General features: G+C 45.7%; 2 long non-coding RNA genes across 4 annotated transcripts; one reads left to right on the forward strand and one right to left on the reverse strand.

Annotated features, from left to right (window-relative positions):
• Window positions 1–16,145: 16,145 nt before the first annotated feature.
• LOC139794479 (uncharacterized) lies at window positions 16,146–21,299 on the forward strand. 2 transcript variants are annotated; one of them, XR_011725141.1, is made up of 3 exons: window positions 16,146–16,471; window positions 16,834–16,981; window positions 20,825–21,299. It is a non-coding gene; the product is annotated as an uncharacterized lncRNA (long non-coding RNA). The 2 variants fall into 2 exon arrangements; XR_011725140.1 differs by lacking the exon at window positions 16,146–16,471 and having other exon boundaries at window positions 16,479–16,981.
• Window positions 21,300–21,650: 351 nt separating this feature from the next.
• LOC139794478 (uncharacterized) lies at window positions 21,651–27,254 on the reverse strand. 2 transcript variants are annotated; one of them, XR_011725139.1, is made up of 3 exons: window positions 26,583–27,254; window positions 23,924–25,545; window positions 21,651–22,331 (listed from the first exon to the last, which is right to left on the reverse strand). It is a non-coding gene; the product is annotated as an uncharacterized lncRNA (long non-coding RNA). The 2 variants fall into 2 exon arrangements; XR_011725138.1 differs by having other exon boundaries at window positions 26,547–27,254.
• Window positions 27,255–27,467: the final 213 nt, after the last annotated feature.

Genomic DNA, 27,467 nt, shown 5'->3' on the forward strand with positions numbered 1-27,467 from the left:
ACAGTCAGATTGAGAGAAGTTCCCTCTTTGTCCTAAGAGATGCAGGAGCCTGGGCATTTTCCAGAGCAGTTCAAATCCTCTCAGGCAAAGAGGACAGAAGCAATAGTTCTTTGTGATGCTCTGAGGTACTTGATAGACACAACCTGCAGCACCACCATGATGTAAAACCAGCATTTCCATTCTTTTTCTTTTCACCTGAGCATGGAAACAAAATGCTTCATTTTGGTTCACAGAGAAAACTTTCATGATGGGAGGAAACCCCAGAGATTTAATTTCTTTTTGGCACAAGGGGAGTAAAAAGGTGGCTCAGAGTTTCTACATTTACATTTCTATACTTCCACACTTCACTATCAGGTCTCCTACCCTTACTGCTCCTAATTAAATGAGGCTCTTATTCTAAAATACAATACAGGCTTTGACTGATGTTTATGCTCTTCAGCGCTGATTATTTTCCCTTCCATACTGACCAAGTCAACAGAAGGAAAGACTTGACCAAAAAATATCTGCTGAAGGGTGTCTCAAAACCTACAAGTTCGCTGCTTTGATATATAACTCAGAGTAAACTGCACTGAAAGTCCTTGGTCTTTCAAATGGGTCTATTAACCCGGATAATGACCTTGGCCATGTGATGAGTGGGGTCAAACCTCTTATCTTGGCTTTGGCATGGAAATTGCTGATGAATGCAGGGGGCTGGACATTGTATGTATTCACTGCATTCCCATATTGGCTGTAGGGAGGTCAGGGGTACACCACAGCTGAAGTTATGGCAGGTCCTCTTCCAAATCCCAGGCTGTCTTGCTGCAGGCTACCAATGACACCACCAAAGCTCTGAGAGCTGACACTTGTCCCTCTTGAAGCATCCAAGCAATATGCCTTTTGACACGTTCTTCAGCACAGATAATCTTGAAAAAACTGCTTGGATTCTGTGTGGGAAAAAAAAAGTAAAAAATATTGCCTACAAAGTTTACCTTGCTGTGTATCTTTGTCAAAAAATCCAAACTATAAAATCTTCGAGTACATCATCAGTGAGAGAAGGATTGCCACCTTCTGCATCCTTATTGCCAGTGCCACAGACTTTCTTTATGCTATAGAATCATAGAACTGTTTTGTTTGGAAAAGACTTTTAAGACCATCGAGTTCAACTGTTAATCTACCACTGCCAAGTCCATCATTAAACCATTTCCCAAGCACCACCTCTACACCTCTTCTAAATACCTCTAGGGATGTGACTCAGCTGCTTCCCTGGACAGCCTGCTCCAGTGTCACAGGCCATCTGGTTCCTGCTATGTGCACAAAGAAGGTGATGAGGCCCACACCTACCCTGAAGTAAAATTTCTCTGGGTAATGGGAGTGGTACCTGAGCAAATAACTTCTTTCCTGAGTCACAGCACGTCACATGCTGCTCTTCCACCCGTGACGTGGGCAGCGCTGCTGGGCTGCAGAGGCAGGTGGGGAAGGACAGGGAAGTAACTGCAAAAGAGACATCCACCAACCTATATCCTCAGGTATACAATTAAACAATCAGAGGAGCAGTAAAGGAAGTAATAAATGATTACTCAAAGCTTACCTTGGGTTTTTTGGTTTGGTTTTTTTTTGTTTTTTTTTTTTTAAATAAATCAGGAAATGTAAACATCGAGGTCTCATGGCACAAAAAGGCTCCTGGCTATTTTTTTTTAAGAAGGTTGAACTGGAAAAGGTCAAGAAATGCAGTTTGAGTGACCTCAAGCTGAAAAACAAAGCCATGAAGATGCAACCTGATCAAAGCTCTCTTGTGGTTTTCCAGGAATTTTTGCTATTGATTTTGACTGAGGTTTGGTTATAGACTTTGATAAAAGCAGGGCCAGGCACAAAATCTATGCTGCTTCTCACCCTTATTTTCAGTCCATTATATGCTATTGATAGCACCTGTTATTTTTCATCATGACAAGTTTTTATTTTCCCCTGGTTACTTCAAGAGCTTCATCTCAAGATACCTTTTGCCTGTCCAGTAGGCAGACACTGTACTGACCAGACAACTTAACTGTAATGAGATCCCTCTATTCAGTTTCAACATCCTTCCTTCTCTTTTTATGTTGTGTGCCATCATTTCCCATTTACTTGAGATAAAAGAGACTGTGGGGTTTTTTCCATTTTAGAAAGGGATGAGAAAAATCTTTTTTGTGTGTGCTTAATAAGAAAAAAGTGCTTTCCTGCTTTTCTCTCTCAACAGAATGTGTGGTTTTGACTCTGGCACAGGTTAACCTACTTTTTGAAAAAAAAGTGAAGGAAAATAGTCAGGAACAGTGATTAATAGCATGATATTCAAGAGATAGGAGGAAATGAGCAGATGAGTCAAAGGAATCAGTAGCCTGAAGCTCACAAAAGTAGTGGCTGAACCCCAAAGAGAGGGGAAACAAAAAGGAAATATGTGACACTGGCAGAAAGACACCCTGGCCAGGAGGACCAGGATCACCTCATCTTAAAAGGAGTTGATGAAATGGAAGCAAGAAGAGTGGGAAGAGAGCCAGGATGGTCTGAGGGATAATAGCAAAAGCTACCAAGTCTGGGAGAAGGGCAATATGGGCAGAAATAAAGAGAATTTAGGGCAATAGGGAAAGAAGGATGGATTAGCCCTGTGATAAAGCAGGTGAGGAAACAGGACAGGAGGTGCTGGTGGGAGATGGAAGTAAGATAGAGAAAAGGTCAATGTGTGGAGGTGTTGGGCAGATGGTTCACATCCCATGACCTGACCTGCTGCTCGGGCAGGCAGCACCGTCACACCCAGTGTGTCTTTGAATGAAGCTGGCAGGCCACAGAGTTCCAACAGAGGTGTAAGGAGACAGATGTGAGGGCATGTGTCAAGAGCAGTGTGCCATGCAGCACCTCTGCTGTGTTTGCTTTGGCACTGGTGAGGCAAACAAGATTAGCTGAGAAAAATGCAGAGTACAGGTGGCAGCCAGCATTGCTGAGAGTGTGTAGGGTGGGTTATCTTGCCCCACTGGAGCCACACTGTGGGAAGAGACACACAGGGAAAAATGTTGCTCAGAAAAATCTGGTTGTAGAATCGTAGAATAATTTGGGTTGGAAGGGACCTCTAGAGGTCACCTAATTTAACCCCCCTGCAGTAAGCAGGGAGTCTCTCAACTGGATCAGGTTGCTCAGAGCCTCGTCAAGTCTCACCTTGAATATCTCCAGGAATGAGGTCTTAACTACCTCCCTGGGCAACCTGTTCCATTTTTCCCCTGCCCTCATGGTAAAGAAAGTTTTCCTAATATTATCACTGCCATGACAAAGTCTGTGCAAAAGCTGGAAACAGAGATTGCAGGAAAGGCTTTGGAGGAAATCATGTGGGTAAAAAAATCAAGACTAAGGCAGCAACAGCAGGAGAGCCTGTGCTTGGAAATGACTCTGGGTGCAGAGCTGGGGCAGGGCTTACGGAAGTTTCTAAAAATCCTGTGAAAGAGGATGTTCCTCCTGTCACCACAGAGAAAACGCTTGGTTCAGTCAGGAGCAGGTGGGGTCTCTATGGTGCCCCTGTGCTAGAGCAGGCTTTTGTCCCTGTCCCCACCCAAGCCCATCCTACTGCAGGATCCATCTCTGGACCTAGCACAGCTCAAAGTAAGGGTCTGGAGGGGTAGAGGACCACCAGTTCTTCCACTTCTGGGCATAGTATCAGCAGTCAGCTGGCTGTATCTAATGGTCAGCTTCATCTAGGTGTGCAGTGGTGCCAAAGGTAAGTCAGGCAGCTCCTTCTTCAAGGAGTGAATTCATGGTGTGTCTAAGCAACCTCTGGAGATGTGGCTTGCTTGGATACCCAGCTGAACTCCTGCACCTGCAGCAAAAACACAACACAAGGAGAGGCAAGAGTCCAAGCTGGAGAAAACAGCATTGGACCTCCTGTATGACTCCCACAGGATTTTCTACCAGTGCTTTCAAAGTCAGCTCTGGTCCTTGAGCACCTGAGTAACTGATTGTTAGGACATGCCTCACCTTTTCTCCTGACTCACATGCTGGTGTGCAAACGGGCAAGCAAAAGAAAAATGTTAGGATATTTTTCAGACCACCACCATTTTAACAGTTTCATCTGAGCCCATGAGCTGACCTGCCAGAAGTCTGGAAAGGAGGTGGCTCCCAGGGCACCACATTTCCTAAAAACACATGCTCGCTGCATCAAATGGGAGAAGCACTTTGGTACTTAGACTTAAAGGCTTTTCTTCCAGTTATAGTGCTTTGACAGAATCAATACTATAAAGATGAATTGCTTTGCCAAAGTACTGTTTCCCTTCCAGACTCCCTGGAGTGATCACATGTGTGTTAGCTTTTGTACATGGTCACAGATTTTTCAGAGATTTATACATTTATGTGAAGGGGGGTGTTGGGAGGCAAATCATTTATCTATGCCATACCCACCTCTTTCTAGCTGTGCCACAGAAGATACGATGGGGCTGAGAAGTGCATTTGCAGTCTTATTCTGCTTGCTCTCTCTCAGTAACAACTTCAACATCCTCCCTGAGTAGCTGTATAATTGCAACTAAATTTGAGCTCTTGAAGCTGGCACTGCTTTTCAACAGGGCAGAGAAACATAAAGAAGGTGGTGAGGCCTTAGCTATCGTTGCATCCAGTATCTATCAGCTTTGAGCACTGTCAGTGCAGCCCTCCCTTTCCAAGTGTTTCTTCCCCTCCTGTTTTATGTGACTTGATCCCAAATTTGCTTCATTTAAGAAGTGACTGACAGGTCATCCAAGGTTTTCTCTGCTATACATAAAAATACAAGCGATGCTTTGGTGAAGCACATTTTAAGAACTGTGAGGGAAATCATGCCAATCAGGGGAAAAGGAATGATTTGGGTCTATCTCTCTGGAGAGTTTCATTCAAAGACCCTTAACAACTTTTCCCAAGCATTTGTAGACCAGGCTGAAAATAAGAACTGTAGTTTTAAAAATCACAGAAATCAGTATCAAACAGTTAAAGCAGAGCTAGAGGGATAGATTAGATGTTGTTTTGTTATTTAGGTAGCTATTCACCCTAACAAAAATGGAAGTACAGCAACAACTTAGCTGAAGGCTTTATTCACTACCAGGGCTGTGCATAATCACTGAGCTCCAACATCTCTCAGCTTACCATAACCACCACATTCCTGGGAGAAAGAGCTTGCGTTGGATCTAGAACAAAGTGGGTGTGCTGCAATAAATGTTAATATTTAACCACCTGGAGTTTGCCACCCTCTGCCACACGCAATGGCAGAAACCACAGCTAGGAAGCAGGTCCTCCCTTCACAGGGTGCACACCAAGGTCAGAACCTTAAAGTTACCAAAGTTCCTTTGATAAAATGAGCTCAGGACCTGTTGTCATTATAAAAAACCAACCAAACAAACAAACAAAAAGCCCAAACCACCAGCAACAACAATAAAACAAATTTTAAAAAGTGGGTTTGTTTGCTTTTTCTGCAGTAGCCCTCCTTGGTCTTGATCTGGACTCAGACACAAAGCAGGGATTTTCCTGATTACAAAGAGCAGAAAACCTGCTTACCCAAGCTAACCACCTAACTTATTTCTAAAACAATATTTAAGCCACTTTGTATTTATTTCACCTTTCACTCTGCAGGGCTCCCAAGTGATGGGCAGACATGGTTATCCATGGCCATCTGGGAAAGGCGGATCAGCCGGGTCTGAGCCGGCTTCAGTTTCCAGCACTGGCATTCTCCCATTCCTTGTCAGCTCTCACCTTCAGAGAAGAAGTGCCACCATGTCATGGGTCTTGTCTGCCAGCACCCCAGCCAAAAATACCAGGCCTGACATTTAAGGATTCAGAGAAGGAGGAGACAGCAGGTCGAAGGAACCTTGTTAGAAGGAAGAGGGTATTTTTACAGCTTGCTCCTTTTCCAAGGAAGCTGATGAACCAATTGGGATATACAGTGGGGTAAGAAAGAGGAGATTTGAGGCACTTGGGCAACTACAGGCTAAGAAGGTCTGGGCCATGGCAGCTATCAGATCTCTAGCAAAGGGCTACCAAAGTCAGAGTGAAAAGAAATGTCTGGAGAAAAGTGGCAATGAAGTCTGTGTTTTAAGCTTACTGTTCAGGGACAAGCCACCCTACAATATGGGGCACCGGTAGTTGCACCCTGGACTGCTGATTTTAGGCTGCCTTGCCAGCTCTCCTTGAGTGTATTGCTGCTGGAGTTTTTTATAGGGCTCTTTCAAGAAAACGGCGAAAGTCACAAAATTATTTTGTTGTCTCATTTTCCCCAGCAAAGTACCTGTCTTCTCTGCCTTTCAAGGTCTCAGTGTCCAGCCTGACGCAAAGCCACAGCTGCTTCCCCTTATCCCTTTAACTCCATCTGAGAGTGTAAGGTCAGAAAATGGTTTCTCTTTCAGTGTTATCTCTGCAAATCCACCCTGGCAGGGCAGCTTTCTGTGCTTGTCTTACCCAGGAGCCAGTGATTAGCAGGTGTTGCATTAGAGCTGCTTACATGGGCTCAGCTGCACTGGCTCAGCCCTATTTTTAGCTGGAGCTGAGTTCACAGCCAGGGCTGTGTGAAGTGAGGGACATCAACCCCGGAGGTTTCTTACAAGTCCTTGATGTCCCCAGAGCCACTGAACTGTGCATGCACAAGAAAATGCAGCCTTAGTACCTCAAATTCTTGCTCTTGGTGCTCCCACAAAACCACCATGCTTAGCCTTAGGTGGCACCAGATCTTTGGGTTTGCTCCCTGGTGGGTTGAAGGGGTCAGTCGACCCATCTGAGACTCCTGCATGCAGCCCCATGGTCTTCACACGTGCATGATAGAGAGGCTGATCACTAGCCCCAGGTAAGCCAAGCAGGATGAGTGCAACCAAGGGTGAGTTCAGAGCCCACAGCACCCATCAGGATGCTATGTGCTCATCCATCTGGGGCATTTCTTATTTTGGGAGAGGTGGCAGGGCTCACAGCCAGCCACATCTCCTGGAAGCCGAGTAAAAGTCAAGCCAACAAACAAGGATCTATTTTAATCACAGGCCTGACAACTGTCCCTTCCTTACAGGGGTTTGAAATGTCACCCAAAAGACAGGAGGGCTTGGTACGTGCTGTGCAGTTTAATGAAACAAGTCACGTGGAGACTCGTGGATAGAGGTTTCCTGAGTTTTACCAGGAAAATTAAACACGAGTCATGCTCCAGCTGGGTTTTGCATCACCACATTTATCATATTAAAATCGCTTTTCATGTGATGGTAGTGGAAGGCCAAATTCTATCTTTGCATACCCGAACACATATGCTATCATTGCATCGGACACAGCAGATGGGTTCACTTACCCCTGAGGGAATTTCTGCTCCTTAGTACCAGAGCACAAGTCTTTAAAGCAAGCTGGATGTGCCCTTCTGTGAAGCAGAAATTGGTTAGCATCACTTGTACTTTTCTGTGGGTACCTGTAAATCTGGACTTGCTTAGCCCCCAGATCTCCCAGGAAAATGGAAAATCTCTCAGTGGGCCTCATTACAGTCTGGATTTACAAGCCAGTCTTGGAAAATATATTGCATTTAACAAGGAAAATTCCTCGTAGAATTGTTGGTAAGAGAGTTACAATTTGGAGAGGCAAGGATGAATTCTGTAACTGCAGCAGTTTAAAACTGACATTCCTCTTGGAGTTCAGCTTTTTTGCTTGTCATATGCCATTTGACACCTAGATGGCAAGTGTTTATGGACATAATTAATTATAAAGGATTCACCTCTACAGCAGGACACAGATTCAATCCTAGTAGCTGCTGATTAAAATAAAGTTCCTTGCCTATACCCTTGTTTGAAGGATTAGGAAATTAGTTATTTCTAACTGAATAGCACTGGCCATCTAGCTTTCATTTCTAAAGCAAGACTTCACAAAAACTTGACAACTGCTAAATATAAAAAGAAAATCATAGGGGAAGAATTACTGACATATATTTAGCATCTGCTTCCAAATGTTTGGGGAACAGACAACTCAACAAAAAAAGAAGGACAAGGAATGCATATAATAATAATGCTTCTTAAGAACTGATGACATAAATGCTCTGTCTCCTGTACTAGGGAAATGTACTAGTGTTTTATTGGCATGTTTATTATTTAACTGCAGGACAACTCACAACCACTGGAAATATTCCACTGAAGGCCTATCATGCTGCTGGATAAAACAAGGACATATTTTAAGAGGCAAAAGCAGCACAGAACTGGTTTCTCTTCTCCACCTGAAAAGGATACAAGAAGACCAGTGCCACTGGAGCTGGTGGGACTGGGATGAGGAATGGCCCAGAGAACCTCCCCTGTCTCTCTTTGCAGTGGTGAGCAATGAAAAGTGGACTCAGTGTGTGGTGTCATCAATGCAGGGATTGTAATGCAACTTTCCCTCCCTTCCTGAGGTCAGTCTGCAGTCTTCCTGGCAGAGAGCTGCCTTTTCAATAGCTCCTGCAAAATATTTTCGGTGCCTTTTAACCATCTCACCAGCTTGGCCCCAAAACACCGTGGGGGACACAGTCAGGGTCTGCTTCAGAAGAGCAAAATGGGAGCTCAGGTTTGACCTGAAAGATGTGGAAAGCCATGAACAAGGAATTACAAGTCATTACCTTATTTCATGCTTGTAAAAATAGACAGAGAAGTTCAGCTAGCCAGAGCTTCCCCCAAAACACATACAGCATAGATTTAATGGGAGTGATGTACTGCCAGACTCCTCCCTAGCCAGCACCTCTCCTCCTTAGCCCAGTTTTTATAACAGGGCATTAACTTCCCTTCCCACCAAACATTATTGCCTTGTCTGGCATTTAGCTCTCAAGCATGCCATACCTCCACAAAGGCTGCCTCCTAATTTATATTTAGTGTTTATGCTGGGATGTTAATTTGCCTAGCAACCATAGATGGGTTTTCCATGCTGGTTTACTATTATTTATGTGTATTCACAGTCACAGCTCTTTTCTTCAGGTAGCATTTACTTGGTTTTCTTCCATGGCTGCTCAGCCAGGTGCTGGTGCATTTGTGGGAGGAGAGGCAAATGTACAAAATCAAGCACCTCGTTTGCAGTAATGAGCTATTTGGCCCTAACATATCAGGCAGGAGGGGGACTTCATTGGTCTGCATATATAGACTGTAGCCCAGGTGAAAGGGTTTCTTGGAGGTATTATGCTGCAATGCCTGGTTTCTGGCATTCCCCTGGCTCCTGATGTCTATGGGATGTGTGACCCAGTTCCCTTTGAAGCCCTGCCAATGAACCAGAGGAAAAAATGCATCTTTTCTCCCTTTACTTCTCCACCTTGGCACTTGCAGGTGGGTATTTTTAAAGCTTGCTTCTCTCTATATGACAGTCCTGGTCAGGTCTGCCTTTCTCTTTACACCAGAGAAGACTTTTCTGCGTGTCTGGAGAAGAGAACCTGGGGAGACCTTGTAGCAGCCTTCCAGTACCTGAAGGGGCTACAGGAAAGCTGGAGAAGGACATTTTACAAGGTCATGTAGCAACGGGATAACTTAGAATAATTTCAGACTGAAAGAGGGTAGATTTAGACTAGATATTAGGAAGAAATTAATTATGATGAGGGTGGTGAGACACTGGAAACAGTGTTGGTTTGGTGAAGTCTCTCCAAACAATCTAAACACTCCTGAGTTTCAGAGGAGATGGATCAGAAATGAGCAACTAGGTCCTTCTTTTAGAAGAACCTCAAATCAGAGTCCGAGTGATCCATGTGTGGGAAAAGCATGGATTTTAATTTAGTTGGCAGCTTTGCAGCTCTGGCTTTTCTCTGACCTTGCAGCTGCCATGTTGCAGGGGCTGGTATAGCTTCTATCCTCTGCCAGGTGTAATCCAGACAGCATGAGGACGATGAGGGAGGATTTTCTGCTTTTCTCAGAAACATTGCATCTCCCAGAGGACTCTAGCTGTGGCACACATGGTGACCACAGCCCACGTACTGATTCAACAGGGCTGGTGTTGAAATTCAAGCACATCATTGCTCATAAAACAGAGAAGCAAATGACCCAAGTAGTGATCCATCTCTCTAGTGATGACTTTTGCAGCCAAGCTACATCATGTCTGGAAGCAACCCTGGAGTTGCTCATGGTCCAAAATGCTTCTCTTGCATTTGGGACAAAGGATGGGTTCAGGAGTCTCCTCTTTCTAGCTGGTCCAGAAGAAACAGAGGGAAGAGGCCTTGCAGTTGAAAAGGATGGAGCCATCTGGGGGAAACAGAGGAGAGTAGGGGGAAAAAAACATCATGGCAGAAGACAGTGGCTGGAGAAAAAGGAGGTTAAGAGTGGGAAATGTCTGCAGAGAGAAGTCTTAGAGGGAAAAGTGAGGGAAGAATGAGAGAAAGTAAGAAATCATATACCACCAAAATTATATCAGGAAGGTGTGTTGATGTATATTTTCATATCTGCTGCAATTAAGACATGATCCAAAAGTGTTTTGAGCTCTGGCTGTGCCAGTCCTTTGCCCCACCCTGCCTCTCCCTACCAGATCCTGGCAGAGCATCTTTTTTGGATCAGACATTTAGACATGTGAGGACAGCAGGAAAGTTTCAGGACATGAAGAAACCTTTACATCCATTTATTTAATACGAGATCGCAAAACCATGTAAACACGTGTCCTTAAATCAGAAAATGTTTAAATGAATACATACATATATTTATTTATACATAACTATCACTTTCTCTATGCAGAAACAGGTTGGTTGTCTGTTCTTCATCATACTTAACCCACAATTTCTTCTACAAGAGCCATGGCAGCAATCCAAGCTCTAGTTTTATTGATGGAGGGATCCACTCTGATTCCATCCCCTCACCAGATGTGGGGCTGCCAATATATTATCCCACAGTTCGTGACTGTTGCCCAGCAAAACCTCCCACTGCAGGAGAAAAATCCTTCCTAAGATCTCTGCAAAAAGACAAGCAAAAGTCACCACAGGGGTTTTCTGCACCCCACCTTGCCCAAAGCACAGGTGCTGGGGAAGAACAGGACCCCTGGGCAAAAGTTTCAGTTTCCACCAGCCAGGGTCGAGCTGTTCTCTGCGATACCACCAGCTGGGCATACTGGTTCAGCTGGATTTTCATGTTCTTTTACTTATCACAGGTTACTCTGCACATGAGTGGACAGATCTGCCCTGGGAAGTGAGTAAGAGGGAACCTGTAGTATTTTGGCTCCTCCACATAACCCCCAGCACGCACATCGATGCTGGTACCCCGGACTTTGCAGTGCAGAGGATGAATGTAGATGTTGCTCCTGTGAGTCAAAATGCAGAAGCTCCCTCCCTTCCTCTCTGCTCAGGAAGCTGCTGGGCTTGAAGTATGCTTCCCCACGAAATGCTTTTCCTGCATTATTTTCCTCTCAGAGAAATCCAAACCATTGGCTGTACCTATCTGCTGACTCAAAGCCGAGAGAGATGATGCTGTAACCCAAATGTCACCACGACAGTAACCTTACACCGAGTGACTGGGGTCACAGGTCTCATGACTATTGTCATATTTTTGGAGCTGTGCTTAGCTCAGAGATAAGGCTTCCCTTTGCAGCTTCCTTCCTCTGCCAAGTTTATTGCTGTGCACACGCAGACCTCCAGCCTGGGATGCACCATTGGTGTCTTCTGGGAGGATGCTGCAGGTGGATACAGAGCAGCTTTTGGGCTGCTGGGGCTGGCAGGGTGCTCTCCATTTTGGAGTGACTGATTCTTCCCTGTCTCGGGCAAGGACTGGCACCTTCTCCCCAGATGGTCACATGCCATGCACGCCTGGCACTTTCAGTTCAAAAGTTGACCCGTGGCCAGTGGACTGATATTGACTGCTGAGTTACTTTGAAACAACATAGGTGGCTCTTTTCCTTTCTCCGTATCAGTAATGTGGAAAAGTTGAGCTCTTCTTTTCAGGTTTGTATCAAGTTTAAAATACGCTTGAAGTTTAGGGAGAGTCCACCCATGGAAGTGAGTCCAGTATTGACTCAGAGGGGGCTTTTACTGTCTTGTTAAAGTTTTAAGATGAGCCTAGAGGCACCCACAAATGCACTCAGCAAAGTTTTGTTCTGCTTTTAGTGGATCAATATCAGTCAGATCTTCAGGTAGTTGCCCTCATATACTTCTTTAATTTTTATTTGCTGTGAAACACCTGTCCCTCTGTGACCAGAAAGATGCTTTGATCTCACTTAAGGGCAGATGGAGACAGCCTCAGATGCTGGTGGCCTGTGATGCTAATCGGCCCCTCCAAGTGGAAATGGACTCATCCCATTTGCTCTAAGAGCACTTTGCATCATTGCAGGGTATTTTAAGACCAGGTCAGTGTAAAGTGGCTTTTGCATTAAGGAGTATCAGGTCCAGAGATTTTGTAACTCCACTGCTGGAATCCTGATAATCAGTTTGAAGTCTCTAATTAGCTGCAGTAATGACTCAGCCCTGTAGACAAAGCTTAAAGGTGAAGGCTGACACACTAGAGTTGCTCCTTTATCTGGAAAAGCTGAGATGTATTGAGCCTTTTTTTTTTTTTTTTTTTTTTTTTTTAAGGAGAGCCAAACAGTGAAGAAATTTACCCTCTCCTCTGGTTTCATTAGCAGCATTGAAAAGCCATGTTTAAAAGCCATATCATGCTTCCTTCTGAACAGATTGTGAGTTTCTCTAAATAATTTAAAAAAAAAAAACTAATTACCCAGCAGTCAGGTTTTCTGAAGGCCACTTTTTATGTCATCCTTTGGGACACATCAGGTGAGGTCTCATTTTGCTGAGGATTGCAGTTTTGTCCAGGGAACCATGATGCCTGGTGACCACTGGGTAACCCAGGCTCCCCGCCTGGCTCCATCCAGCTCTGGGCTGGTTCATGAAGCTTGGGAAAGAAAATATACCCATCCTGGGCAAGTTTAATTAAGGCTTGACAAGAGAGAGAAGGAAGTTATTGACAAAGGGGATGATGAAATTCGAAGGGAAGGCTACTTTTCCAGCTCTTGTTAAGTGCTGGAGTTGCCTGAGTTCTCATAAATAGCTATGATTTGCTTTTCAGCAGCATCTACTAATGATTTTGCAGAAGTATCTCATTAAAGTTTATGGGAGATTCCAATCTTCTGGGCCTCTAAAAAAGGCAAAAGTTACTCTGTGCCTTCAGCTGAATTAATAAGCAGATCTCACCAAACTTCTGCCCCAGGTAATAAGGCCCATGCTTGTTTCCTGACAAGCTGTCATACTCCCAGCTGTACGGTTTTGTGTCCCTACCTCCCAGCCATTCAGGTGAAATCTTCTGACAGTTGGGCTTGCAAACAACAGGTAATGATGGGGATGCTGGGAGAGACTCAAGAAGCTGATGAAGTTCAGTACAGTCCTTGTGGTGTTGGTCACTTCAGTATTTAGCATTTTAATGCCTGTCGCAAGGTCCTCTGCTTTTGGGTCCTATGCCGAGGAGGTAAAAAAGGATCTGCAGCAGCAAAAGTGTTGCTGTGCTCAGCCCTACTCGGCTTTTGTCCTGCAGCACCACATCAAACGTCCCTGGGGGACTGTGAGGGGCTGCAGGGAGCTTGTGGGGGCTCCACACACTCACTTTCCATAAATAATGCACTCACTATATTAAATGCAGAACTCGTGGGAGACCCCTGGGAGTCAGACCCCAGCCACACAGAAGCATGGGCTTGTGCTCCAGCAGCCCTGCAGGATGCTTTAACCAGCTCTTGATTTGCCCTACAGGGTTTTGGGATCTCTATCCCTGGGAGACAAGGTCTTTGAAGGATCTGGCACGTGGATCTTTGCAGGCTGGGGGACTCGCAGCACCTTGCTGAGTGCCCATGTGGTGGGAGCCAGCAAAGTATGAGCTACCTGCTAGCCCAGAGCTGGTGGCTGTGGTGAGGTTGGGTGGTAGCTCCACAGCTGGAGGCAGGGTTTGGGCATGCCATGAGGCTGCTGGAGCAGAGGTACCTTTGCATTCCCACAGGGACAGAGGCCCAGGAGGACACACTGGCACCTGCACTGAGCTGGGAAGAGGTGCCACGAAGTGCCACCAGCAGAATGGGGAGCAGCCCCTGGAGCTTCAGGGACAGCACTGAGGAAAAATGGAACATGCTCTGAAGAGGCAGCATCTGGCAGTTTAATCTCTTTCACTGACATGTGGCTTTTTGGTCTTGACTTTTTCAGCCTATTTCCCTTTAAATAAAAAAAATGCCTTTTGAATGTTTTTTTCTTAATTTTTTTTTCAGTTTCAAACATTCTGAAGCCCTGCCTTAGGGTCCAGCTTGGTGATACATGGACAAGAGATGCCACAGGTCAGGCTACCATGGCCATACTGTGCATATAGCCCTTGTAGAGTGCTTTCAGCTGCTGCCTGGCCCAGCACCGGGTCAAAACTGTGCAGCTGACAAAGACAACAGCATCGTCCTCTTGCTGCTAACAGAGGAATGTGGACCAGCGTGTTCACCATTGCAGTAAATCAACTTGTTCCTTTCCTTATTTGAGGCTTCCAGCTGGCAACACCTCATGGTTTGCTGTTCCTAACGAATCAGTTTCCAAGCTTTTTTCACTGAAAGCTGCAGGATTTGGCTCCTCCGCGCAATTTGTATTCAGTGAGAGCCTCTTGCTTCTGCCTGCTCCTCACTGCCCCTTTGCAGTCTCTCTGGAGCCTGATTTTTGGTGGCATGTGAGGTTGTTTCCCAGAGCTACAGATAAAGCTTGGGGACCCTGAAGGGATAAACTGTCCATGTGGTAAAGATAGTCCTCACCAGTACAGCCAAACTCTTGTAAGTCTTTTCACTTTATCAGAGAATATTTATTGCCCTTGATAAGCATGTGAAACATGTCTGGTTGTTTCTGGGTTTATCCAGTGCAGTTATGTTGTAGATAATTAAGCTCACTCATGTTTCACCACATAGCTGAAGGAAACCAGGGTTAAAAAACCAGAAAGTGTTTTTGGACAGGTCAGGTGTGGCTGAGGTGGGAAGACTGGCTTTGAAGCAACCATGTTCATATAGTCAAGATCCAAATGCAGAACAGCAAATGCTGGGTTTTAGCAGCTGCTGATGGGGCAAAATACAGCTCTTGGAGCATATTGCATTATAAGCTCTCACTAATAGGTATAGCCCAAGACAGCAGAGACACCCTGCCAGGTCTCCTTTTCTTCAATAGCTCTGGCTCTTTCTGGTGCCCACCATGAGGCTGTTGGCTCATCCTGCTCACTGGCTCCATCTTGTCCAAAAGTCGTGTAATCATAGACCTGGCTTCCAATCTTGCCCTTTGTTTCTGAGGTGCTGAGTGATGATCCCTAGCAATCATTGTGCTTGCCTTGACAAGGGACTCTTTTGGACTCTTTGGGACAAGGAATACTTCTTCTGGGCTTGTTGTGTGCCTATGCCAGGGAAGGTTTAGAGTGGATGTTAGAAAAAAATTATTCACTCAATGGGTTATCAAGCTCTAGAAAAGGCTGCCCAGAGAAGCATCATTAGGGGTATTTAAAAGATGTGTAAAGGTGGCACTTAAGGGACATGTTCTAATGCTGGACTTGGTAGAGCAAGGTTAGTGGTTGGACTTGATGACCTTAAAGGTCTTTTCACACCTAAATGATTTTGTAATTCTACCACAATAGTAACTTGGACAGGATTGAGAATTTTAGGAGCCTCCATGAAAATGGAGGGACAGAAAAGTCTGGCATTTGTGGTGTTCACTCTTTGCAGCTTCTCCCAAGGCACAATTTTACTGCTGGGTAAGAAGCTTACTCAGGCCCTCAGCACTTAGCCCTCATTGCTGCAAACCCATCCTCCATAAGGACCTCCCTGTGGACACCCACTCCCAAATCCACTCCCATAGAAGCGTGGATAGCTTTGGAGAGGACTCTTGCAAAGTTTCTCACAAGCTGCCAGAGGTCTGCTGCAGCAAAATGAGAAAAATTCTGCCTTAGACAGACTTTCCCGGATGGAGAGGAAGCAGAATAGAGCACAAACCTCATCTCTGCCTGGCTGGGTTTTAGTGCCTCCTACTCACACGCTACGTTAGGCAGCAAATCACTTGGGAGCCTTACGGAAAACCAAAACATGTGTGTGCTGGGATCATCCACTTCTGCAGAAGAAAACAACTCAGTGCAGTAAATGATTAATGTGAAAAATATTGCACTGCTCCCCTCCGAGCCTCCTCCAGCAGTGTTGATGCCCTCCCAGACATGACATTTCTCGGCAAACAGGGTGCAGACGTGGTCCCCTCCTTTGCTGCCCAGCTGCAGGCAACGCAGACAAGCATGGGAGTGACTCACAAGCCTTGGATTCACTATTTCTGATCAAGAAATGGAAATTCCCTTCTCTGGGGAAGTGCCATCATGTCCTCTCAAGACATTTTGAGGTGCAACCATGGTTTCGCCTCACCCATTTTTGCTGGAGACCTCAAGCATGGCTTTAGTTTGGAGAAGAGACTCCCTCTGTGGCATGAAGCTGCTTGATGGCCTCTGCAGTCCTTTTCTCCACCAGTGCTTTGTCCTACAACCATCACCTGGCCCACCAGGAGGGACCACAATTTCCCTCAGGAAGGTTTTAGGGCCTCACCAAAAGCATGGGTTGCACTTTGGTAAGCATCTCCTTGCAAATGTCTGAGACACAGTAAATGTGGTTTACAATCAACAGATTTATCACCCACCAGAATTATCATCCAACATTTAAAGAACAGTACTACAGGCAAATTTTAACTTGCACCACTCCAAAGCTGGGTGGAAAGGACAGTGGCTGATAGATCCACTGATTTGTGCTGCCACCAGCAAAGCCTGAGCAGCTGTAACACAGCATCTAAATGCATTTGATACTCCAGTTTTGTCACCAAAGTGAGATTATGGTGGCAATATACAGTGTGGGCACTAGGAATTAATTGTCAGGTGACTTTTCATATGATTTCTCCGTGACTATTTAATCACGTGAAGAAAACCTTTTTTGCAGCGGTTGCAGCTGAAACCTTTTGTTCCTCTGTAACCAAGGGATGGAAATGTGGCCTTAATTAAAAGGATTTACCAAGTGCTCTTTCTAGGGATAGTCTGTGAAATGGATTGTTTCAGTGGAAACAGCAAGGAAATCCAGTGCAGAGCAGGTGAGAACTAAATGGAGGAAATCCCCTGATTTCCATCAGAGAAGGGGGAAAAGAGCAGGGCAGGCTTTGCTGGGGAGTCACTGACCCACCACAAAAATCCTCCTGAGTGTATCCCAGGGACTCCGGGGAGCCTGCCTGGCGATGGACAACTTGCCAAAAATTCAAGACAGGGAAGAGATGAGAAACATGCTCATTTGTAGCAATAAAGACGTGATCTTCTCCTTTGTCATGTAGACTTCTATTACAGAGAATGTGCCAAAACCCAGCGGATCTAAAGTTAAAACAAAACAGAAGCAGTAAGTAACCAATAACAATGCTTTTTTTGGAAATGTGTTAGCAGCTGACATTTCTTGTCTTCCTCCTACATCTCCTTAAATAAAAGCACCCAAAGGGACACTGGGGACCCAAAGGGACCACACGTTCTTTGCATTTTTCTCCCAGGGGCACAACATCCTTGTCAAGTGGTGACTCCAGGCTTGAGGCCATTCTGACTTCTGGTCCAGCAAGAGCCTGCCAAATCTTCTTGAGGACGCCTCATTCCTCTGCTGTTAAATTGTTGCAGTGTGACCTCATGGACGTGGTATTTATACCACGTGTTATGTCTATGAGAAGCAGCTGTGGAGAGTCATTCAGCTGTCGGGAAGCCTCATGTTGTTGATGAAATTTTGGGGTGTAGCAGCTTTGGTTGTGTCTTTCTGTTGGATCTCCCCAGCCTTCCCAATCCTGTCACCCTAACCTGCAACCACTAACATGAAGCAAACCAGCAGATCCACAGTTTCTCAGCTGGCTGCCCCAAAGGCAGCACTGAGGACAAGGCAGAGCTGAAAACCTGGAGCTCATCACTTGCCCTTTGGGCTGCTCCAACCCCCAGGGCTCTTGGCACCACCACCACCACCATGGGATACACCAGTCCAACCACAGGGGTCCAGAGTAGATCGGGTGGCCTGGAGAATTTGTTACATGCTGGAGAATGAGTGATATTTGGTTCCTTACCCCAGCAGTGGGTATGGTGTACAACCCCATACACGCCAGGGAAGGATGCTGATGATGTGTCAGTAAGGTAGTGGCTTGGCGCAACCACTGCAAGAGATAAAAGGCACGTGGATTCATTTTATGAATTTCAGGAGGAAAAATGGTTGCTTGGATATACTGTGCTGGTCTTCTGGTGGGTTTTGCAATGTTGCAGGTCTAGGTTTTGGCTGACGAGCACCATTCCCTCTCTGGGACAAAATTCATTGTGCTTCTGCACACAGGCTTGTGAGCACAGGCTTCATTTTCTCTCAGAGACAAGCTGCCTGGGTGATCATGGAAAAAAAAAAATATTAAAAATGTGCTGTTTTGGTGGGAAACCAGTTGTGCAGAGCTGGGGTTGGCACAGAAGGCTGGGGCACGGTCCCCAGTGTGCTGGAGGGCAGGGCTGCTGCGCACATGTGGGCTGCTAGACAAACACATTGTTAAATGATGCAAGCAGGTCTTTCCCAAGTATTTATTTTCCTTATTTAATTTGAGGCTTATTGTTTGCATTATGAAACCTGGCAGCAGTTAGAGGAAGCTAAGATCTTGGTTTGGTTTGTTTTTTCCTCTTCAAATTTGACAGCACGTGGTTAATATGGTATCGCAGATGGAAGAAAGAGATACAGAGGTGGTTGTTGAGTCAGTATACAACCAAAGTAATTTTTACTGATTGGTGGGGATAGAAGATGGACATTTGTAGTATGGATAAATTTACCATCCTAATCTGTGCTTATATTTCCCTGTAAATAAGGATTATCCTTCTGTTTCACCTTAAGCCTCTGCTTCTTCCCAGCTCCATGAGAATATCGTGTATTTCCTTTTTCATTCAGATTCTAATGTTAACTTAACTTAAACTTACTTTTAAAATAAATACTGAAATTCTGTGCACTGCATTGCATGAAGACTAAACTACTGTATTTAGGCACATACGTCTCAACTACTTTAAGGCCACCCCTGTTGTCATAATCTGGGATTATGTATTAAAATATTTCAGTAGTTTCAGTATGCCTTTCATGAATGAAAATAGGAGCTACCTAGAGAGGAGACCAGGCAACTTCAGACCCAAGAAATGGGTCAGCAGAAACAGCATGAAGCACAGCAAAGGCAAATGCCTTAGCAGAGATGGAGAGGGAGCCACGATCCTCTCAGAAATGGCACAGGGGAAGGACAAGGGGCAAGAAGCACAAGGTGGAAAGTGGGAAATGCCAGTTTCGGGCTAGGAAAAAATGTGTTATCCATGTGGGTGCTCCAACTGGAGTCCAGTGGGGCTGTGAGATGCAGTGACATTGGTCCAGGGGGTGTCATGCCCAGCCTTGGGCTTATCAGGCCACCTGGGGCTCCAGGACAAACTGTGCTTGGCTATAACTGTGCAATTTCCCATCCTGGACAAGGTTTGTGCTCCCTGCTGTACCCCTTGAGCCCCTGGAGCAGGTCTGCTGGTGTGGAGGAAGAAGCTACTGTTCTGGGAGATGCAAACTTTGGCCCTAAGCAACTTGATCTCACAGGGGATGGAGAAGAGACCTCCAATGGTCCTTGCTGGCTTTTGCTCTTCTTGCCAATCTATGAATCAAAGGAAAACCCATGGTCTATTGGTGGAAAAACTGGAGATGGTATAATCCCTCCTTTAGTCTTATTCTTAACAAACATATTTGTTTTTTCATTGCCAGGTTCACCATGCCCCAGTGCATGTCCTTTCTTTCTGTAGGTTCAACATTTAAGACCAAATTACTTGCCAGTCAAACATCTCTTCATGCTCTGCTTGACCAGGTGGAGCAAGAGAGGACTGGGTAACCATCTCTCTCCCCTTGCCTCTGGCTGCTGGTCAGTCACCAAAATCCTCCTGAGATGTTTCCCCAAGCCCATAGGAGGAGTCACCAGAAGGTCTTGTTCTAGTTCTCTGGGCTAAGACTTTAATAAAAGTCACTTGATCACTGACCTGACTAAGCCAATGGGCCCATCATTAGAAAGGACAAGTTACAGCTTGTGATGACAGGTTACCAGGGCTGATAAAGCCACTCTTTATTTAGGGGATCCATGAGGCCACTGCAACTTCATAGATGCAGTAACATTGGTCCAGGGGGTGTCATGCCCAGCCTTGGGCTTATCAGGCCATCTGGGGCTCCAGGACAAACTGTGCTTGGCCATGGCTGTGCAATTTCCCATCCTGGACAAGGCTTGTGCTCCCTGCTGTACCCCTAGAGCCCCAGAGCAGGTCTGCTGGTGTGGAGGAAGAAGCTACAGCCACCAAGTGTGGACACAGGTCAAGGAGGCAGCTGCCTCCTTTGCTCCTCCCCATCCTGATATTTAAAGGGTTCATGATATTTATTTTGCTTCCCTGTTGCATCTCTTGCTAGCATGGGAATTCCAACAGCCTGGTCTTGGTGCCTCTTTGGCAGAGCCTCCTTGGCTTCACCAACAACCCCAGAGCAAGACATTTTGGTCTTGGCATCCCCATCCAGCCTCAACAGGGCATCTAGGGATTATCAGAGAGACTCACCATCCAGTGGTTCAGCCCCATCCTTTGCAGACAAGAATTGTTACTGTCACCTCCAGGCCCATGTCAGCCCCTGCAGCACCAGCATGACATCCCTGTGCCAAGGTCCCACATGCAGGGGTTGCAGGGAACCTGCCTGACACAGAGATGTGAGTGAGCCCACCACTGCACTGTGAGGCTTTTCCTACATGCCATCACTGGGTTTGCACACAGATGTCCAACCACAGCCACCTTCTCTGAACTAGGTCCTGGGTCCAGCCTGGAGGAAAACATGGGGGGGAAGTAGTGAAGGGGCTGACCCGGCTGCAGCCGTAACGATCCTGTTTTCCTCCCAGCTCTCCAGAACTTGGCTTCCAGCCCCAAAAGGAAGAGCACCATGCCAAGAATTTCTACGGCCCTGTCCAACAGAGCGAGCTGACACCTGATTTGCCCTTAATTACAGTGGTGGGAATAGGCCCAGGGGCAAATGTGAAAGGGTGACAACCGGGCGGTGATAAGGACAAGGGCTGGCTCCTGTTTGCTGCAAGCACTTGTCCTCAGGGTTTGATTTTCTGTGAAAAACTAGCAGGAAGACTTCCAGTGTGCACAGAAGGAGCTCACAGGGTGGGACATATAGAAACCCTGCCTTCACCTCTGCCACAACAAAATCTCCAGACCAGAAAAGGCCTTGTTATTCCAAAGGAAGGCCCCTCGCAGCCTTGCATCAAGAGTCACATGTGAGCAGTTCACATGCCGACATGCCACGAGGCGCCAGGCAACGCAATATTATTGCAAGAAGAGAGTTAAAAATAGACACTGAATTATTCCAGACTTTCTGTCCAGCCTTACTTGCGGAAAAAATAACCCCCATTACCTTGTGAACCCCTGAGGAGCTCCAGCCATTCCCACCGCCACTGAAATCGCCCTGAAAACAGGAGACCCTGCCCTTGCTGCCTCTGTTGTGCTCCTGGGTTGCTATGTTACAAAAACACTTGGAAAGAGTGCTGCAGCTCCAAGCTGGAGCACCCAAAACGTCCAGATGGTCCCCACTGAGGTTGTTAACGGGGGATTTTTAGGGATGGCCAGGCTTGTTTTCTGATCCAATGGCTTTCACCTGTTGTCCAAAACATGAGCTGTGTGTCCTTGCTTTAAACATGTAAAAGAAAGAGAAAGCCATAGAAATAATAATTTAAAAAATATTTTATTATGTTCTAATTTTATTTTACTTTAGTTTTTTCTTCTAATTTGACTTTTTTAAAAATTAAAGGGAAAAACCCACACGATGATTGGCTGAAGAACCTCAACAGTTTGCCTGGGATGCTCAGCCATGCTTCCAGGGGTCTCCTGTAACAGGAAACCCTGCCTGGTTCAAAGCTGGAGCAGCCTTTCGCTGCTGACCACAGACCACAGATTTTTATACTTTTTTAAATGTTGGGAAAGATTTCTGGAAAATGTAGTGGCAGGTTTCTGCACCCCATGTTGCAGTCCTTTGATCTCTTTGGGGGTATTAAATTTGTTAATGCAATGCTTAACATTCTTCTTGCCTTATGCTTCAGCTTGTGCTGTTTTAATTCAACTGCTCCTCAGCCAGCAGAGGCAGTTGGAAGGGGAAATCAGAGCCAGACCAGTGGTGCTCACTGATAACCTTCTTCTCATTTATGAAATATTGCAAATGGGTGTTGGCCACTGGAAATGAGACCCCGGAGCAACCTGGGATTCTGTCAGATGGGTGTTTGCATTGGCTGGACAAAGAGGAGGCAGTGGAGATCAGGTGGAACGTGCTCCCCCCTGCCCCAGCCAAGGGGGCCAAGAGGTGTATTTTTATTGCTTCCCAACCATGCACTGTCTCTTCGTGCCAGAAACCTAATTTAAAATAAAAATTAATTATATATTACTACAGACAGTTATGCAAATATTCTACATTTTATGGATTCATGTATAATAAAATTTACTTATATATGCACACTTATAACCGCATATATTTATATGCCATGTAAAATCTATAAATTCTAGAATATATAATTACATATAGTAATGTGTATTTGATGGTAATTATATAAATATATATTTATATAAAAATATAGAACCTCACAATTGTTTTGGTTGGAAAAGACCTTTAAAACCATCGAGTGCAACTGTTAACCCAGCAGTCCCAAATCAAGTAAACCATGTCCCTAAGCACCATTTTTTGTATTTCAGTTAAAATGCTTTTAGTTCTGTATTTTGTGATTAAAAATGTTAGCTTCTATATATAAGATTCAGATTGGCTATTAGGAAAAATTTCTTCACAGAAAGAATGGTGAAGCATTGGAACAGGTTACCCGGGGAGGTGGTGGATTTGCCATCCCTGAGGGTACTGAAACACCAGGTAGTCTTGGTGCTTCAGGACACAATTTAGTGGTTACAGTGGTGTAGAACTGGTGGTTGGACTTGATGATCTTGAAGGTCCTTTCCAACCATGATGATTCTATGATTCTATGTTTTTAAAATACCTCCAGGGATGGTGACTCCACCACTTCGCTGGGCAGCCTGTTCCAGGACCTGACAACCCTTTTGGTGTAGAATTTTTTTCTTAATATCCAATCTAAACCTCTCCTGGCACTTGAGGCCAATTCCACTCATTCTATTACTTGTAACTTGGGAGAAGAGACTGACCTTCACCTAACTACACTCTCGTTTCAGGTGGTTGTAGTGAGTGGTAAGGTCTCCCCTCAGCCTCCTTTTCTACTTTTCTATGGCCCTTCTGTTTTGTTGGATGTCTAGACACATTACCTGGGATTAAGAAAACTTCATGATAGTGCTTTCTTTAGTTAATACTCAAGTCTTGAATTTTTAACTATTATGTTAACTTAAATTAACATTTTAACTATTCACATTAATGATTACATGTGAATTACTGGGTGATGAATTAGTTGCAAAATACCAGTATGGGCACTCTTCCATGATACGATTCTTGGATTATATTTATATTTATATATAAATGTATAAACATTTAAATACTTAAATAATATAGAAAAATACATATCATATATATATATATAATAGATATATTTATTTTTACATACACACAGATACATATCCAGGAATATTAAACAGTGCTTTTACTAAGTGCAAGACCCAGAGACAACAAAACTGGGAATAGACCATTTCAGAGGGCAGCCTTATAAAATCAGGAAAAATATTAAATGCTTGCCCTCAAACCAGGCCCTTTCAGGGTGGCCAGGACTTTCTCCTGGCAGATCCAAGGCTGCTCCTGCTCTACTCTTATGCCACAAATTAGGCAGCTTCACCTTGAAGGCAAAAAAAAGAAACTTAGCTGGGATACCATCTTTCAGCATGATGCAGAAACTGTTGTAAAGCATCTGCATTACTACTTATATTATGTGGAGAGAAAAAAAAAAACAACCTAATTTTTTTTCTACTATTCCCCAGTCAGTAAATTAAAACGTTCATACCTTGGCTTTCCAGCCACCTCCTGGGCACATTTCCCTGGCATTTGTGCTGTGTCTTTTCCTCCATATACACACAGATTTTCGTTATCTGCTGATCCTGCTCAGCTTGGGTGAGTCATTTAATTGGAAATAGAAGTGGCTGAAAAACAGAGGATAGATGGAAAAATAAATGTCCTCGTTGGGAATCTTAATCGGGAGAGCTAAGGAAGAAATAAATGAGAGGGAGAAGAAGGGATGACTCTGGGTACCCATGAGGGCTGTTTCACCTCCCCTTGCCATTGTCTGCTTGCCTGCCAGAAATGAGTCCATCCAAAAGGCAACTGTCCCAGCCAAAAACCTCCAGCTGAGCCAAAAGCAGGATGGGGAGAAAGGCTGGAGTAAAGGGAGGATGGGACAGCACTTTTAGCTGCATCTCATGTTGGCATCAGCCTCTCAGGTTATGAAGCCAAAGTAAATCACTTCTATTGTATGTATTTATTTTATTCATGAGGCGTATTTACAAGGCATTATGTTTCTTAGGCATAAAGACCAGGCACAAGTTTGGGTCTGATGCCTTTTTCCAGTTGTTGCTCACTATTATGTTCAAAGTGCAGTCCAGCCTGATGTCCCTTAAAGCTGCTAAACCCCCTGTGTGTGATGGTGACATCAGGCACAGGGAGAGCAAAATCATATTTTTTTTTTAATTTGGGCCATTTCAACCTTCTGTTTTTGGTGTTTCTATGGCTACACAACCCAAAATGTTGGCACAGACAGATCAGCTGTCAGCAGGTTGCTCCCTGTGCACCCCTGGTAGGTGTTTTTGGTAGCATTGGCATTAGGGGACTATATGCATCAGTTTGCATGTCCTGCAAGAAAAAAAACTCTCTTGCATTTTCATCTATCTCTTGGAGAATTAAATTTTTTAAAATAAGGACAGGGACACAGATGACACCAGCCAAAGGTGTCAGGAAGGATTGCTGGGGGTGGACAGACAGACAGACCTTATCAGCCCAAACATCTTAATTTATTTCATATTCTTAAAAAGACACCACCAGAGATCTTTGCACTCAGAGTTTTACCAAAATTTGCTGGGTTTGGATGAGCAGATTCCAGTTACCTCCATTCTAAGCAACACGGCGACCTGACTGATGTCATCCGTGCTTGGTCTTGATTTTTCCCTTTCTTCCATAAAACTCAGTGAGGGAGGGAGGATTCTCTCCCAGAGCCACCAGAGTGACACAAATCACTGGGATTAATTTTATTGTGGGCAGATAAAATGTTATCCTTGTTTATTACCCTGTAAGTTATGCCTGTAATTATCCTGGAAAAGGATGGCTGTAAAAAGGTTTTTTGGTACTATCTGGAGATTATCCAGCTTGAGTTTTTGGCTTGCAGGAGTTGGATGCAGGATCGCAGCAGAGCTGAGCTGTAGGAATGGAGTGCCAGGTTTAACAGCAAAGCACTTTAATTAACAGCACAAGGACAGCAGAGGGTCTGCTCTTGCATTTAATGTAACAGCAAGCTCCTATCTGTGTTTGGACAGAAGGACCAGGATTTTGCTGAAGTCCTAGAGCAAGTCAAGGACTTTCCTGCTGGTGGATCTGGGGCAGAAGAGATCCACTGGGGAGAAAGCAGCAGGCACCCATCTGATGGGAAAAAATGCAAAGGGATGGTCTGATGTCACGTGGATTGGGATATAAAATTAATGGAGTGCTTTAGGTCTGGCATGTTTGGTTTACTTTAAAGCTGAGAGGCAGCAATGGGCAGATTGAGATGGGACCCCTCCAAATGGATGAATGAACTGGCTCATCCTGGGCATTGCCTGGTTTTCCCCAGACTCTAGTGGGAGCCTCGAGTACCTGGATGAGCCTTTGTACCCGCAGCCAAGCCCACACTGCCCATCCCAGGCAAGGCTGCTTGTGTCTCCCATCCATGAACCTCACAGAAACTGGGGTTCAGCTGTATCCCACTGATTTCCATGCCTTCTCCTTGTGGCAGTGTGTCACTGGTCTATTTGAGGTTCGACTTGGTGTGGATATAAGAGGCTGTCCAAGCATGTCTTGGTTTCCTTATTATTGGCATAAAGGGTTGTGCTGAAGGGTTCAACCACGTATTACACATGGTTTTATATACAAGCACATATATACAAGCCCACGTAGAGCAAGTGAGGGGGAAGGAGCATCCTTGCCCACAAAAACCACAGCAGTTGAGTGCACTGCCCACACCACTGGTGAAAGTGGGCCTGGGCCATCACACTGGACTGCAGAGGGGCACTGGAGGAATTCCCTTTCTGCGGGCACTGCTGTGGGGTCATGCTCCAGCAGCCAGGCCTTACTGGACTTTAGCCCCTCCCAGCAAGGCTGCTGATCTAGAGTTTTCTGGATCCCAGTTTCTTTCTCTCAAATCTAGGAGCTGGTATCCGCTCCCAGCCCTTTTGGGCTGCTAGACTCCAAACTTACATCTTTCTCCAATGATAGAAAATCAGGCTGTTACCATGTACCTGCAGAGTGCTCCGTTTATACAGTGGTCAAGGGCATGGGCTTCTCTGCCATAATCAGCTGTCAGCACCTTAAAGGGGGAAATCCAGCCACTGCTGGAAGTGTGTTCAAGCTAAAATGGGGAAAATATTGAAGAAAGGGGGAAATACCGGCCAAGGTCTATAGCAATGCTCTGCCTTCAGTACCTCCTTGCTTGCTAAAGACACTCCACCCGTGCAGCACCTCCCCAGTGTTATATGTTGCAGATCATCTGGGGCTGAAGGGCTGTTCAGCCATGGGTGGAGGTGCTTAAATTCACAGGAAGGCTGATAGATCTTTAATATTTACCAACGCCTTCCGCTGAATTTTCTTTAACATTGGCTTCAGGTCCCGCTTTTTGAAGCTCCCACCCTGGAACTGCAGCCGGCCTGCTGGAGCAGCGATGGCTTTAAACTGGAAGAGGGCAGATTTAAGTCAAGACATGAGGAAGAAAATCTCCAGTGTGAGGATGGTGAGACACGGGCCCTGGGAGGCTGCGGGTGCCTCCTCCCTGGAAGTGTTCAAGCCCAGGTTGGATGCGGCTTTGGTGTCCCTGCCCGTGCAAGGGGGTTGGAAGGAGATGACCTTCAAGGCCCCTTCCAACCCGAACCGTTCTGACTCCAGGACTCATTCCCAGGGGCCTCCCGTGGGGCTGGAGACCCTCAGGAGAGCACCCACCCCTCGCTGCAGAGCAGGGGGAAGCCGCGCTACCACCCACTACTGCCAAATCCTAAGGGAGCCACCACGTCCCGCTGTCCCACGGGGACAGCGCCCGCTGGCCGGCTGAAGGCGGCGGACCGGAACCGAGACCAGAACCGAGACCGGGGGACCGAATCCGGGACAAGGGACCGAATTCGGGACCGGGGTTCGGAACGGGGACGAGAAGAAAACCGGAGACCACTTTGCACGGACCCCCTCGCCCCCATCCCGCCCCTCCCACTTCCGCCGCCGCCGGAGCCGCGAGGGGCCCGCCGGGAAAACGGCAGAACCCCGCCCTCCGCCGGCGGAGAAGCGGGGAAGGGGGGGGGAATTGGGAGAGGGGGGAGAGCGGG

This window comes from Heliangelus exortis, chromosome 3, assembly GCF_036169615.1.
Source record: "Heliangelus exortis chromosome 3, bHelExo1.hap1, whole genome shotgun sequence".
NCBI classification, from domain to species: Eukaryota; Metazoa; Chordata; class Aves; order Apodiformes; family Trochilidae; genus Heliangelus; species Heliangelus exortis.